This window comes from Papaver somniferum, chromosome 4 (genome assembly GCF_003573695.1).
Source record: "Papaver somniferum cultivar HN1 chromosome 4, ASM357369v1, whole genome shotgun sequence".
Lineage (NCBI taxonomy): Eukaryota > Viridiplantae > Streptophyta > Magnoliopsida > Ranunculales > Papaveraceae > Papaver > Papaver somniferum.
Genome location: NC_039361.1, coordinates 149884325 through 149900288, shown reverse-complemented (window position 1 = coordinate 149900288; position 15964 = coordinate 149884325).

Sequence of the window (15964 nt, the reverse complement as noted above, 5' to 3'; positions counted from 1 at the left end):
TCAACATTAATTGGGAATAGGAAAATCGAAAATAGGTACTTTAATGCACATCTTGAGAACATTTTCGGTTTTGGAATTTCCTTGTTGTCCAAACAACCTTGGTCTATAAATACTTGAGTTTGCATTTCTTGCAAACTATCCTAAGAGCCAGTCAAACTTCATTTCTTGTTGTTTCTAGTGGATCCATATATCCGGAGAGAAAAGAACCCTAATTAGGCGACATCTCTTATGACCGCTCGTTTAAAGACTTCTGTGGGATCAAGAAGCTCTACGAGTACCGTTGGTGGGAAACTAGATAATTACAGTTTTATTAGTTTTTGACTATTGGTTTGATTGACTTATGGTTGGTGTAACTTTGATTTGACCTAGTTTGTTTATTCTTGAGAACCTTCTCTTCTGATGTAAGGCTCACTCAAACTAGATCAAAGTAGCAACGAGATCTTTACAACCATCTTCGGATCTAAAGACATCTTGTGATGATCCATTGTTAACAGACTCCACTATGTGCGTGATTGATCACAAAAGGATTCAAATGTTGTTGTGCAAGTTATTGAAGGCAATAAAAGATTTGAAGACGAAGAAAAATTCTTATTAGTTTTCGTATTTTCTGGATTTAGTGCATAAACCTTGATCGTCTGGGATCCAACTAGAATCAGTTTATCTTTGATAGACTTGATTGATTAGTTATGTGAGATTGGCATAGAGTTATAATATCTCTTTGAGATCTATATTTATTGATTGCGTATCTATACTTTGATTATTTCGGTAATCAAAAGATAAATTGATCTAACCAGACAAAGAAATTTATTAGATTAAATGGAAGATCTTTTGTCAACAACTCACATATATTATATCAAGATTGATTAGGGTGGTTACAAAACAGATTATTCCTTTGCGGTTTGGAATACGATCCAAAGGACTTGTTATTCACGTGCGTGACTCTAGAAGAAGAAGGCGCATGGATACCGAAGAAACTAAGTAGCTAGGGGTAGTCTGCTTGGTCTCAACTATATGAAGTTGGTACTATATTTTGTATAATGGCTTAATTCTGAGAGTATTCAAAACTGGACTAGGTCCCGGGGTTTTTCTGTATTTTCGGTTTCCCCGTTAACAAAATCTTGTTGTGTTATTTACTTTGTTTTCCGGATTATAATTGTTATTATAATTAAGTAAATTACACACCTACATTAACTCCGTAACACTTGATATTGATCCTATAGAGTTTCGGCTATTACCGTATCCATTATCAAGTGCACACTTTATTGTCGTATGGTCTCGATCTTGTATCCATAATTAATCAAACAAGTGATCTTGTTGTTGTATTGTCTCGATCTCGTATCTATAGACGATCACATGAAGTGTGAACCGAATCTGTTATATTGTCTCGACTCTGTCCATAGACGATCACATTCGGTAAAGGACTTATAGGTTGATATTTAAAAGATTGTGTTGTATTTGGGTACCCTCGTATTTTTAGAATCCACCCTCTAAGCGATTCAGTTACGTTTCGCACTCCTTACGTATCTTGAACCTCGCAAGGTTCTAGGCACTTGATTCCTTAGCTGATGTCCTTTACAACCTAAGAATTGCTTCAGCCGAAGTGAAGACTTCTGATACCAATCTGCCTCTAACAGATAAGCATATTTGATTTTCATTTAGATGAAAGATAAAGGTGTGGAAAATGTTTACAATAGACAAGACAGGAAGCCTCACAAATCCAGAACTTACGACTTCCGAAGAGCATCCTATATTCTTAACTATCTCCCAAGAATAATCGTCGAAAGATCAACTAAGATCAATCTTTAGATACTTAAGGAATCATATAGTCTGAAATGAAGAGAACTTTATATGTTGCCCAAAAGAGATTACGAAAACCTCGATAACAGAAAAGCAATATAAGGATACACAAACTATCCAGGTAAAGATAGTCGAACCTGGCTTCACGAATCCCCAAGTGAAGTCTTTTTAGTCGTAGACCTAAAAGGTCAATAGAGGCGACTCTAAAATCAACTAGGACACATAGTGTCAGGGATGATTTTCCCAGTCGACAGAGATGCTTTATTTATGGTTTTCAAAGAAAAGTGTTATCATAGAATTCAAGCTAAGATAACTTGAGAAGCAAGCTAACTAATTAGGTCTTCAAACTACAATAGAAGACTATACACATAGGTTCGGTTACTGAAAAAGCGGGGTTATAACAACCACACCAAATAATTCGTTCTGCAATCTTTATGGAATAACTCCTATATAATTCCGAGATCACCAACTTAAAAGCGAGCTCAATCAAGAGATATATCAAAGAGATTAATCTCAATATCTCAATGCAATCTGCAATCGAACAAACGAAAATCTGTGAGTCTGATTGATATGAGAAATAACTTGGACGGTACCAAAGACTAATGCCCAAGTGACAATCCATTCCTATCCAAAAATCAAGGTCGGATTTATCAATCGATTGAACTACACAACCTGTGATATTTCAATCATATAAAATATAATACGGAAAATAAATAACACAGACACCAGAAATTTTTTAAACAAGGAAACCGCAAATGCAGAAAAACCCCATGACCTAGTCCAGATTGAACACCACACTGTATTAAGCTGCTACAAACACTAACCTACTACAAGTTAACTTCGGACTGGAATTTCGTGGAGCCCTAACCAAGTCTCACACCGATTAAGGTACAATCGCGTTCCTTACGCCTCTAGAACCACGCCGGATTCTACGTATTTGATTCCCTTAGATGACCTCACCCACAACTAAGAGTTGCTACGACCCAAAGTCAAAGACTTATAAACAAACATGTCTCACACAGATATGTATAATCTGATAGATAAATCTGTCTCCCACAGAAGTACCTATGAAGTTTTGTTCCGTCTTATGATAAATCAAGGTGAACAAGAACCAATTGATAATTCGGTCTTATACTCTTAAAGATCAGCCTAGAAATATCAATCACCTCACAATAACTTAACTATATGGTAGTACAAGAAGTTATTGGGGAATCAAAAAGTCTGAGACGAAGAACTTTGTGACTACTTTTTATATCTTACCTATCGGAGATAAATCTCGAGCAAATCTTAGAGAAGATAGTACTCAACACGACAAAACAAGTAAGATCAGAATACACAACTACAAAGAAAATAGTTGGATCTGGCTTCACGAATCCCAAATGAAGTCTTCAAGTCGTTAACCTAATAGGTTTTTGGAAAAACCTAGGTTAAAGGAGAATCGACTCTAGTTTGCAACTAGGACACAATAAAGTGTCGTGATTAGGTTTCCAGTTGCTAGAGTTCTTCTTTATATAGTCTATCAAACCAGGGTTTGCTAATAGCCAAATCTAAGATAGCTTAATAACAAAGCATTCAATATTCATTGTTAGATGAACTCCTGATTTAAGATTCAAGCTAAGTCTTCTTTAAAATAAAGAAATCAATCTCCGCCATTAGATGGTGTTAGCTTGTTACATACAAATAAAATATACCTTCATTTAGATATGGGTAACCGTACCTAAACATGTATATTGATTTGGCTCAATAATAGTTAACCGAAGTTAGCCATATGAATACTTTTGTCTTAACCACATTCATCTAACACTTCTAGATCAAATATGATGATCAATTAATCATGTGAGATAATCAAATGACTCTAATTGTGTTTCAAGTATAATTGTTCATTATCTCATAAAAATATATATGAACCAATTGAAACAAAATCGTATTGATTCGTAATTGTATAAAGTACTTATAGAAGAATCAATTCATGAACATTAATCCACGGTTTACTCAGATTGCATTCCTTAATTCATAAATGTTTAGTTCATGAGTATGAGAATCATACTTAACCGATTTTAGAACTTAAACCACTGTGTTCGCAAACCAGGTATGCAAACAAAAACTCTGGACCTTGGCCTTGTCCAGCCGTTCGCAAACCAGGTATGCAAACAGCCGTCCCAAACCAACTCAGGTAGAACCGTTCGTGCAAACAAGGTTCTCGGACCTTTACAGGTAAAACCGTTCGCATACTAGGTACGCAAACAAGGTTCTCGGACCTGAATCTTAACAATACAGTTCTCATACTAGGTATGCATACCATGTTGTATCCAGACATGGTTAATTGTTCTAAACTCCCATTTCAATCATCGAAACATCCTTAGAAGACAATAGCTGTCTCATACAAACTATTAGATTCAAGTAATTTTCAAGTGATCGAGTGATCAATACGAAACTTTCCAAGTCTACATCAAATGATTGTCTCACACAAATCATATAAGATGTTTCAAGGAAATTTTCACATGATCATCTTTTGACTTAATATTTAGTTTTCAACAAATAAATTTGTCTCCAACTAAACTCGTCAAGAATAATGATGAACATAGTTAAAGCAAAAAGCTTATAACACACATTTTGAGAAATAGATAACCGAGATAAACTCAGCTCGAAATATCAAATGTGTAATGTAAAAGTCTATATAGATATACGACAAAGTCTCATTAGAAGATATAATAGAATTGACTTCTGAGTGATAAATAAGTTTTACTATCCACATACCTTTTGCTGATGAAGTTCCTCCAAGCTCTCCTCAATAGATCTTCGTCTTCAATTGATGAACACAGTGAAGTCTAAAGCTCAACTACACGTTCTATCCTAATCCGAGACATATCTATAAGTAGACTAGAAATCAAGACTATAGTTTTGATCAACTAAACTTAACAAACAATCTTGAGATAGAAACGCTTGCGAGTTCGACCAAGCAGTGCTCTAACAATTACGGAACCGTGCATAATGATTGTTCGGTTTGGCAAGTTAGCCAAAGAACTAAAAGCTATTTGATATTTATTTAAACACCTAAGAAATTAATCAAAGTTCACACACATAAGTGTTTAAGTGATCAATGAATTCTTAGAATTATTTAAGAAAGTTCTAGCAATGTTAAACATATTAAAATAATAAGTTAAGCATCTGCTAAATATTGTCGGGACAGTTGGTACAATGGTTTGCCAACCGTAGGGCTTGTTCACGAGTCAGGGTGATACAGTTCGTGAACCGGGTTCGCCAACCCTAATAAACTACTGAACTCATTTGACCATGATTCGTGAACCGGGTTCTCCAACTGCTAGCCAATTTATCCAACTTAAAAAATTTGTTCACCACGGTTCTCAAACCAGGTTCTTGAACTGTTCCCAACTGAATTATTGATTTGAGAATTGGTTCGCCAACCTTCCTGTATTTCTGTATCTCAGATATCTATGGTTTGCAAACTAAGTTCACCAACTTTCCCTGAGCATAAATTTCAGTAAGTCCATATTTATCTCTTATGATGTTTGAAACATTCCTAAGTAATATAATTATTTGCATGGGAAATTTTCAATCGATCAACAAATTAATTCATAGAACTAACACTGTTAAGGATCTTTGAACATCTAATCACTAAATCATATTTCAATATTTTTCACAAGACACGCTTGACTCGAAACATCTTATTTATGAATCTACTATAAGTCACTCAACATAGTCTCAATAGATAGAATGATAGTATAATGAGTAAAATATAATGCTTCAGTCTTCACATACAGAAGTTCTCCAAATGTCTTCGTCGATCTTCAGTCTTCAAGGGTGATCTCTGATACTCAACTACAATTCTAGCCTATCCAAACTTGACTTAGTAGACTAGAAATCAAGATATAGTTTTGATAACCAAAAATCGAAAAAAATCTTGAGACAATAAAACTTGTGGGTTCAACCGAGCAATGCTCAAACGATCTCCCCCTTTGTCAATTTTAGTGACAAAACTATTCGATACATATGGATACAATAACTAAAATTTTCATCTCAATCAACCATGATTGATTTCCTTGGTTCTTCAACACACTTCTTGAATTCTTCGTACTTCAAGTTCTTCTAATGTTCTACATGTGTTCGCTCAACACTTTGTTGTTGAAGATCCGTAGCGATAACAACTTATGAGAATACTCGTTAGAGATTTTATAGAATAAGGTAAACACACTATACACATTATTCATTATACAGAAACATAGTATTGTTACCTTCCTCAAAATTGAATTGCACCACAAGTTATATGTTCTCCCCTTAGTCAATACATACTACTTGTCGCAAAATAGGTAAAACCTATAGATAATAATTTAATCCTCCTTATATGATGCATCGTAAAGACATATGTAATGTAATAAGATACTACCTAAAAATTCTCCCCCTTTTTGTCAATAAAATTGGCAAAGATGAAAAATTGGGATAATCATGAATTAACCAAAAGAGTTTCAAGACTAGAGAACACATACCAACCTTTAGTTTAGACGATTTCAACCAAGAAATCTTGTTTGCGTCAAGGAGACATAAGGCACAAGCATCTCCTACAATTCCACATCCGCACTTCCCACAAAGATATTACCATTAAACACAAGTTCAAAAAGAACTCACCCCCATTTATGCCATTCCTGAAAGAACAACATGAGCGACCTTAATCTAGTCACAAGAGAAGGATTTTCTTGGACTTTAAATCTAATAGGACAATTACGAACAAATTAAATTTGTATCCAATATTTTTTTCTCTTTTTTCCAGTTACGAACAAAGAAGTTAAAAACATCGATCTTAATGTTAGAGGCACTAAGATACAATATTTTTGTTAGAAAAATCATCAACACAAACTATTCTCTACGCCAGTTACGAACAAGTGAATAATTACTGCGGTATGACTCATCATAAAAATTATAACTTCTCTAGCCATGTACGAACATAGAGATTAAATTTCACCACTTATTCCCTGGTGGTGACACAATCAAGGAAGTATGTCGATCCCTAAAGAACATCTTATGGAATCCTGTAGCAGTTTATTCACAAAAAATATGAAGATTAAAAACTGTCATTCTCAAAATAATTTTTGCAAGAGTGAAAGAGCTTAACCTATGAGAAAAATGAGATATATATTATAATCACCAATAATGATAGCAAAGAACAAGTCTCACAAAATAAGCAATACATATATACATATATATATATATGTATATATATATGACCATGAAGATTAGGTATTGCAAGTCATCTTCCAAAATAAAATTTAAGTAATAAACTTTAACTATGCAAGATGAAAATATTTGGAATAACTAATGTAACACATAAAAACTTCTCCAAAAACTAGTGTTCCTCCATAAACAATAAGAACAAAATTCCTACAAGGAGTTAGTAAAAAGATCTTTGAAGAAAGCCTGATCATTACTGAACTCTTTATCATCAATTGTCATTGGAACATAAGGTTTATGAAGAAGAGCATTATATCCTTCAAACCTGTTTGGTTGTTGTTTGACAAGTGTTTCTTGAATCTCCAAAGATTCTGCAAGATGTTTTTAAGACCTTGCACTTCCATCTTGGTCTTTTAAAGCTCTTCAAGAATATTTGTAAACCTTTGCTGATTTGAGCAGTTTTCTCTAGGTTTCTTCACGTTTTTCCTTTTTCTCTTAAAAAGGTGAATCTTTCTCCTTAAGAACAATACACTCAACACCTTTATTAGACTTGTATTGATCTGGTAAAGATCTAAAAATTTTCATCATAACATCCTGTTCAAGAATGGTCTTTCCTAGTGAATAAAAAACATTCACAATTTCTGACAATTTGTGATTAAATTCCTCAAACGAATCTTCATCAGCCATACGAAGATTTTCCCAGTCAGAAGTTAGGTTTTGAATCCTGGATTTCTTCTCTACGGAATTCCCTTCAAATACAATTTCTAAGATATCCCAAGCTGCTAGAGCATTGCTCGGTCGAACTTGTAAGCGTTGCTATCTCAAGCTTGTTTGTCAAATTTAGTTGATGAAAACTATATACTTGATTTATAGTCTACTTATAGTTATTGTCTCGTATTAGGATAGAATGTGTAATTGATCTTTAGACTTCACGACGTTCACCAATTGAAGAAGAAGATCTACGGAGGATCTTGGAGGAACTTCATCAACAAAAGGTATATGGAGACTAAAACTTATCTATCACTCAGAAGTCTATTTTATTCTATCTTCTAATGAGACTAAGTCTTATAACTATATATACTTTTACATTGTACACATTTGATATTTCGTGCAGAGTTTATCTCGCTTATCTATTTCTCGAAATATGTTTTGGAAGATTTTTGCTTTAGCTATGTTCATCATATTCTTGACGAGTTTAGTTGGAAACAATTTATTTGTTGGAAACTAAATATTTAGTCAAAAGGTGTTCATGTGAAAATTACCTTGAACATCTTATATGATTTGTGTGAGACAGTCATTTGATGTTAGCTCAGGAAGTTTTGTATTGATCATTCGATCACATGAAAATTACTTGAAGCTAATGGTATGTGTGGGATTACCATTGTCGTCTTCCGAGGATGTTTCAATGATTGAAATGAGAGTTTAGAACAATTACCCATGAGTGGATACAACACGATATGCATACCTAGTATGCGAACTGTATTATGATGATTCAGGTTCGGAACTCTTGGTTGCGTACCTAGTATGTGAACGTATTTATCTGAGAAGGTCCAAAACTATTGTTTGCATACATAGTATGCGAACGGGTTTACTTGAGTTGGGTCCGAAACGGTTGTTCGCGAACCGGGTTTGTGAACGGCTTGACTAGGCCAAGGTCCAGAGCTGTTGTTCACTTACCCAGTTTGCGAACCCAATGGCGGTAATGTATGATTCTCATACTCATTAACTAAAACATTTATAATTTACGGAATGCAAATTAACTTTGCGAACCGTGGCTTAATGTTCATGAATTGATTCTTGTATAAGTACTTTGTACGATTACGAATCAAACCGATTTCGATTCAATTTGTTCATGAATATTTCTATCAGATAGTGAACAATTGAACAACTCTATTTGAAAAAATTAGATTCATTTGATTATCTATCATGATTGATTGATCTTCATATTTGATCTAGGAGTGTTAGATGAATACGGCTAAGACAAAAGTGTTCATATGGCTAACTTCGGTTAACTGTTATTAAGCCAACTTAATATACACATTTAGGTACGGTAACCCATATCTAAATATAAGTATATTTCATTTGTGTGTAACAAGCTAAGACAATCTAATAGTGGAGATTAATTGCTTAGTTTCTAAGCAGACTTAACTTAAATCTTAAATCAGGAGTTCATCTAACGATGAATATTGAATGCTTTGTTACTAAGCTATCTTAGATTTGATTATAAGCAACCCTGATTTGAAAGACTATATAAGGGAGAATTTTAGCAACTGGAAAACCTAATCCCGACACTTTCTTGAGTCCTAGTTGCAAACTAGATTCGATTATCCTTTAACCTAGGTTTTCCAAAACCATTATTAGGTTAACGACTTGAAGACTTCGTTTGGGATTCGTGATGCCAGATCCAACTATTTTCTCTGTAGTTGCGTATTCTGATCTTACTTGTTCTACCGTATTGGGTTTTATCATCTCTAAGATTTACTCGAGATTTATCTCCAATAGGTAAGATATAAAAAGTAATCACAACAGTTGTTCGTCTCAGATTCTTGTGATTCCGCAATTACTTATTATGTTAATCAGTTATGTTATTGTGAGGTGCCTAATATTTCTAGGCTGCTCTTCGGGAGTATAAGACCAGATTATTAGTTGGTTCCTATTCAACTTGATCTTTGTATCAAAAGACGGAACAAACAGAATAAAAGATAAACATATATGTGGGAGACAAATTTATTTGTAAGTCTTCGACTTTGGGTCGTAGAAACTCTTAGTTGTGGGTGAGATCATCTAAGGGAATCAAGTGCGCAGAATCCGGCGTGGTTCTAGAGGCGTAAAGAAAGCGACTGTACCTTAATCGGTGTGAAACTTGTTAGGGCTCAACTACATTCCGGTCCGAAGTTAAATTGTAGTAGGCTAGAGTCTGTAGTGACTTAATACAACGTGGTGTTCAATTCTGGACTAGGTCCCGGGGTTTTTCTGCATTTTCGGTTTCCTCGTTATCAAAATTTCTGGTGTCTGTGTTATTTATTTCCCGTATTATATTTTTTTATATAATTGAAATATCACAGGTTTTGCATAGTTCAATCAGTTGATAAATCCGACCTTGATTGTTGGATAAAACTTGATTGACACTTGGGCATTGGTCTTTGTTACCGTGCAAGTTATTTCTCATATCAATCAGGCTCGCAGATTTCTATCTGTTTGATTTGCTGATTGTATTGAGAAATAAATAAAAACTCTTTGATATAATTCGTGATTGAGTCTTGATTTTAAGTTGGTGCTTTCGGAATTAAATTGGAGTTTAATCCATACAAATTGCCGAATGAATTATTGGGTGTGGTTGTTATACCCCCGCTTTTTGAAAATTATTTTTTGATCTAGTGCACGTAGACACATGATGTTGAAAATCTTGGCTTATGGCATGGATAATTCCGTTTAATCCATTAGATTTGCAGCATCTTTGATTTTTTATAGTCATATGTTTTTTATGCCTTTAAGAACAACATCAGCTCATTCTCCAACAAATGGAGCATCATATCCTCTTACAACAAGTACTCATGTTCGAAAGTCACGAGCTTGTAAAAAGGAAAGCATAATAGTTCTCTAACATAAGTAATTTGTGTCATCGGAAGATGCTGGTACATTGATTGAGATTGCACTCTTGTCCGTAATACATATCGCTTCAAACACATACTTATTAGGTCAACGGTATTTTCCTGCTCTGATACCAATTGAAAACACATGGGATACCAAATACACCCAACTTTTCGTTCGACAATATGTATAGACAAAAACTTAATACAATCGCAAGTAGACCAACTTAATGATCCTTGAAAATATTTATATAAAGTTAATATCTCAACCTCGACTCAATCAATATGTATAAAGACACAAGGTCTGTGAACCTGATTGTTAAGAAGAGTACTTGGACGATCTCAAAAATCAATATCCAAGAACAATCTAGTCATATCCAAATAATTTAATCGGAATTCTGCCAAGTGATTAAACTTGTTATCTATATTTCAAGATACAAATTCTACAAGAAACTAGTCTCGTAATCGATTAATATTAAGCTTACATATCTACTTAGATTGAATACGTACTAACATGTGTAATTCCATTTATATAAATAAACAATATAATGAAAAGGAAAAACACAGGACACCAGAAATTTTGTTAACGAGGAAACCGCGATAGCAGAAAAACCCCGGGACCTCGTCCGGATTTAACAACACAATGTATTAAGCCGCTACAAACACTAGCCTACTAGCAAACTTCGGACTAGAATGTAGTTGAGACGAATCCACTCTCCAAGCGATTTAGTTATAGTCGCGCTCCTTAAGTCTCTTGAACCTCGCAAGGTTCTACGCACTTGATTCCCATAGCTGACGTACTTTACAGCCTAAGAGTTGCTGTTAGAGCACTTCTCGGTCGAACTCGCAAGCATTGCTATCTCAAGGTTGTTTGTCAATGTTAGTGATCAAAACTATAAGTCTTGATTTCTAGTCTACTTACAGTGATGTGTCAGACTAGGATAGATTGTGCAGTTGAGCATTAGACTTCATGGCGATCATCAATTGAAGACGAAGAACTACTAAGGCGAGCTTGTGGAGATTCATCAACAAAAGGTATGTGGATACTAAAACTCATTTATCACTTGGAAAGTTTATTTCTACTCTATTTACTATATTGAGACATAAGTCATATTACTATGGTTTTCGTTTATACACATTTGAGATTTCGAGCTGAGATTAACTCGCTTACATATTTTTCGGAATATGTGTTGGTAAGCTTTCGCTTCAACCAAGTTCATCTTATATTCTTGACGAAAGTCAAAAGATGATCATGTGAAAATTGTCGAGTAACATCTTACATGGTTTGTGTGATGCAATCATTTGGTGTAGACTTGGAATGTTTCGTTATGATTATTTCAATAACTTGAAAATTTCTTTGATGCTAATAGTATGTGAAAACGGAAATTCTCATCTTCTAAGAAAGTTTCAATGACTGAAATAGAGTTTAGAACTACTGGATTATAAACATAGTTTGCATTCTTGCATGTATGTGATCCATGACTGGAACTATAGTATGCATACCCGTATGCGTACTTGTAGTTGTGAAATTCCGTGTACCAAGTACACATACCGGTACGCATACTTGCGTAAGGTATAGGTCCAGTAATTTCTGCTGGGTTTTGGAAGTGTACTTCGGTATGCGTACATACTAGCGAACCCAAACTCAGACCGGCTACTGAAGTATGCGTACCCGTTTGCATACTTGAGTGACTAAAGTTCTAAATCGGTTTGTTCATGAACTAATATATTTATATATTAAGGAATGCATTCTTTGCAAACTGTGGCTATAATGTTCATGAATTGATTCGAGTGAATCAAAGCGATTTTGCTTCAATTGTGTTCTTGTATACTTCTATGAGAATATAGCAATTGAACAACTCTTTAACTAGTTTCATTTGAGTCATTTGAACTGGTTATAGTTAAGATGAATAAGGTTGATATGAAAGTGTTCATATAGCTAACCTCGGTTAACTACTGTTGAGCCAACATGGTGTACACGTTTAGGTACGGTTATGTAAACCTAAATGAGGGTACATTTCATTTATGTATAACAAGCTAAGTTCTTGAAAGATATTAGCTTGAATCTAATCAGGTTTTCATTTAATGGTGAATATTGAATGCTTTGTTACCAAGGTAACTTAGATTGCAAACCCTGATTTGAAAACTATATAAAGGAGAACTCTAGCAACTGGGAAACCTAATCCCCACACCTCCTGTGTGATACTAGTTGTATAAGATAGAGTCGATTCTCCTTTAACCTTAGGTTTTTCACGAAACCCTGTAGGTTAACGACTTGAAGACTTCATTGGGATTGTGAAGCCAGACCCAACTATTTTCTTTGTAGTTGCGTGTTCTGATCTTACTTTTACTATCATGATTGAGTATTATCTTTGCTAATATTTGCTTGAGATTCATCTCCGATAGGTAAGATTAAAAGTAGTCACAAACATCTTCATCTCATCGTTTGTGTTCCTACAATATCTTGTTTCACTACCATACGATTAAGATTATTGTGAGGTGATTGATAATACTAGGCTGTTCTTCGGGAATATAAGTCCGGTTTATCAATTGGTTCCTGTGCACCTTGATTTATCAAAAGACGGAACAAAACTCGTAGGTATTTATGTGGGAGACAGGTTTATCTATTTCAATAGACTTTTCTGTGTGAGACAGATTTGTTTATCAAGTCTTCGACTTTGGGTCGTAGCAACTCTTGGCCGTGGGTGAGATCAGGTAAGGGAATCAAGTTCGTAGTATCCTGTTGGGATCAGAGACATAAGTAGCGGAACTGTACCTTGAATCAGTGTAAGATTGATTAGGGTTCAACTACAGTACACTCCGAAGTTCATTGGTAGTAGGATAGTGTCTATAGCGGCTTAATACAGTGTGGCGTACAAAATTGGACTAGGTCCCGGGGTTTTTCTGTGTTTGCGGTTTTCCTCGTTAACAAAATTCTGGTGTCTGTATTATTTCTTTTCCGCATTATATTTTGTTATATAATTGAAATATCATTGGTTGTGCATTGAATCGATCAATTGAGAAATCCAACCTTTGGTTTTGATTGATCCTTGAGCATTGGTCTTTGGTACCGTTCAAGTTATTTCTATTATATTCAATCGGGCTCGCAAATTCCTATTTGCTGATTGCAGATTGAATTGAGAGATAGAGATATAAAACTCTTTGATATACTTTTCCCTAGATTGAGTCTGACTGTCTAGTTGATTCTCTTGAGAGTATATTGGATTTTGTCTATTCACGTTGCCAAACGAAATATTGGGTGTGGTTGTTAGACCCACACTTTTTCAGTTGCTTCAGCCGAAGTGAAGACTTTTGATACCAATCTATCTCTAACAGATAAGCCTATTAAAATTCAGTTTAGACCAAAGATCAAGGTGTGAAAATCTGTTTGCAATAGACAAGTTAAAAAACCTCACAAATCCGGAATATAAGAATCCCGAAGAGCAGCATAGATTCTTAACTAACTCTCATGAACAATCGTTGTCTGATCAACTAAGATCAATCTTTAGATATCTATCTCGAGGAATTACAAAGTATGAGACGAAGATAACTTTGCGATTACTATCTATCTTGGACAAAAGAAATTACGAAAACCTCGATGATAGAAAAGCAAGATTAAAATACACGAAATATCAAGGTAAAGATAGTCGGACATGGCTTCATGGATCCCTAAGCGAGGTCTTTTTAGTCGTAGACCTAAAAGGTCAATAGAGGCGACTCTAGAATCAACTAGGACAAGAAATGTCAGGGATTGATTTTCCCAGTTGATTGAGATGCTCTATTTATAGTTTTTCAAAGACCAGGGTTAGCTTAGAATTCAAGCTAAGATAACTTGAAAATCAAGCAAACTAATTAGGTCTTCAAACTACAATAAAAGACTATACACATAGGTTCGGTTACGGAACCGTGTACAGTGATTGTTCGGTTTAACAAGTTAGCTAAAAAACCAAAAGCTATTTGATGTTCATTTAAACATCTATAAAATTAATTAAAGTTCACACGCGTAAGTGTTTAACAAAGTTCTAGTAATGCTAAAAATATTATAATAATAAGTTTTTAAGCATATTTCCCGAAGGTTTCGTGAACCGGGTTCGGCAACTGCTAGCCAATTTACCCAACTTAAAAAATCAGTTCACCAGGGTTCTTCAACCAGGTTCGTGAATTGTTCCCAACCGAACTCGTGGTTTGCGAACTGGTCCAACCTTCTTGTATTTATGTATCTCAGATATCTATGGTTTTCAAACTGAGTTCGCCAACCTTCCCTAAGCAGAAATTCCAGTAAGTTCATATTTCTCTCTTATGATGTTTGAAACATTCCCCAAGTGATATAATCATTTTCATGGGAAATTTTCAATTGATCCACAAATTAATTCATAGAACTAATATTGTTAAGGACCTTTGAATATCCAATCTCTAAATCATATTTCGCAAGATCACCTTTGAACATCCAATCGCTAAATCATATTTTTCACAAGACAAGCTTGACTCGAAACATCTTATTTTTGAATCTACTATAAGTCATACGACATAGTCTCAATAGATAAAATGATGGTATAGTGAGGAAAATAGAATGGCTCGGTGTTCACATACCTGATATATAAGTTCTCCAAATGTCATCGTCGATCTTCAATCTTCAAGGGTGATTTATGATACTCAACTACAATTCTAACATATCCGAAACTTGACTTAGTAGATTAGAAATCAAGATACAGTTTTGATCACCTAACATTGACAACAAGCCTGAGATATCAAAACTTGTGGGTTCAACCGAGCAGTGCTCTAACACTTATAACTCCACATTTTGTATAAAACATTTAATATATCATTCCTTGATACTTTTATCATAATATCGTGGCCAAGTCTCCAATAAGAGACAAGTAAACAAACTTTACTTCATATTTTAAGTTTTCAATAAATACTGACTTGAAAGAACGAACGATAGAAACAGAACAAGTAAAGTCTATTGTTACTAACCTCGAACTGAAGGATGATATCTTCATTGATGCCGACAGGTCTTTAGGTTTTTCATGAGTAACAAGAGAAAATCTCGACATTCCTATGTTCCTAATCTAACTTAACGAAGTTGACACTGGCAATCAAATCAAGCGACTTCCAGTTTTGGAACTAAATTTAAAAACCAAACTTGACATACCAGGGCTCAACCAAGAAATGCTCTACCCGTGTTTGCACTTTTGTTTGGTGGCACGATGTCTTTCGTTTATGTGAGCGTTGAATTGTCATTTTCTCTTTGTAATTCAAGAGATGAATATACACTTACTCATGAACTAAAAGGGATTCATGTGATTCTGCTGAGAATAATCATGAATTAGTTCAGTGATTCATTCGAGTACACAAATATATTATTAGTATATGAACTTCAAGTACTGAAGGTA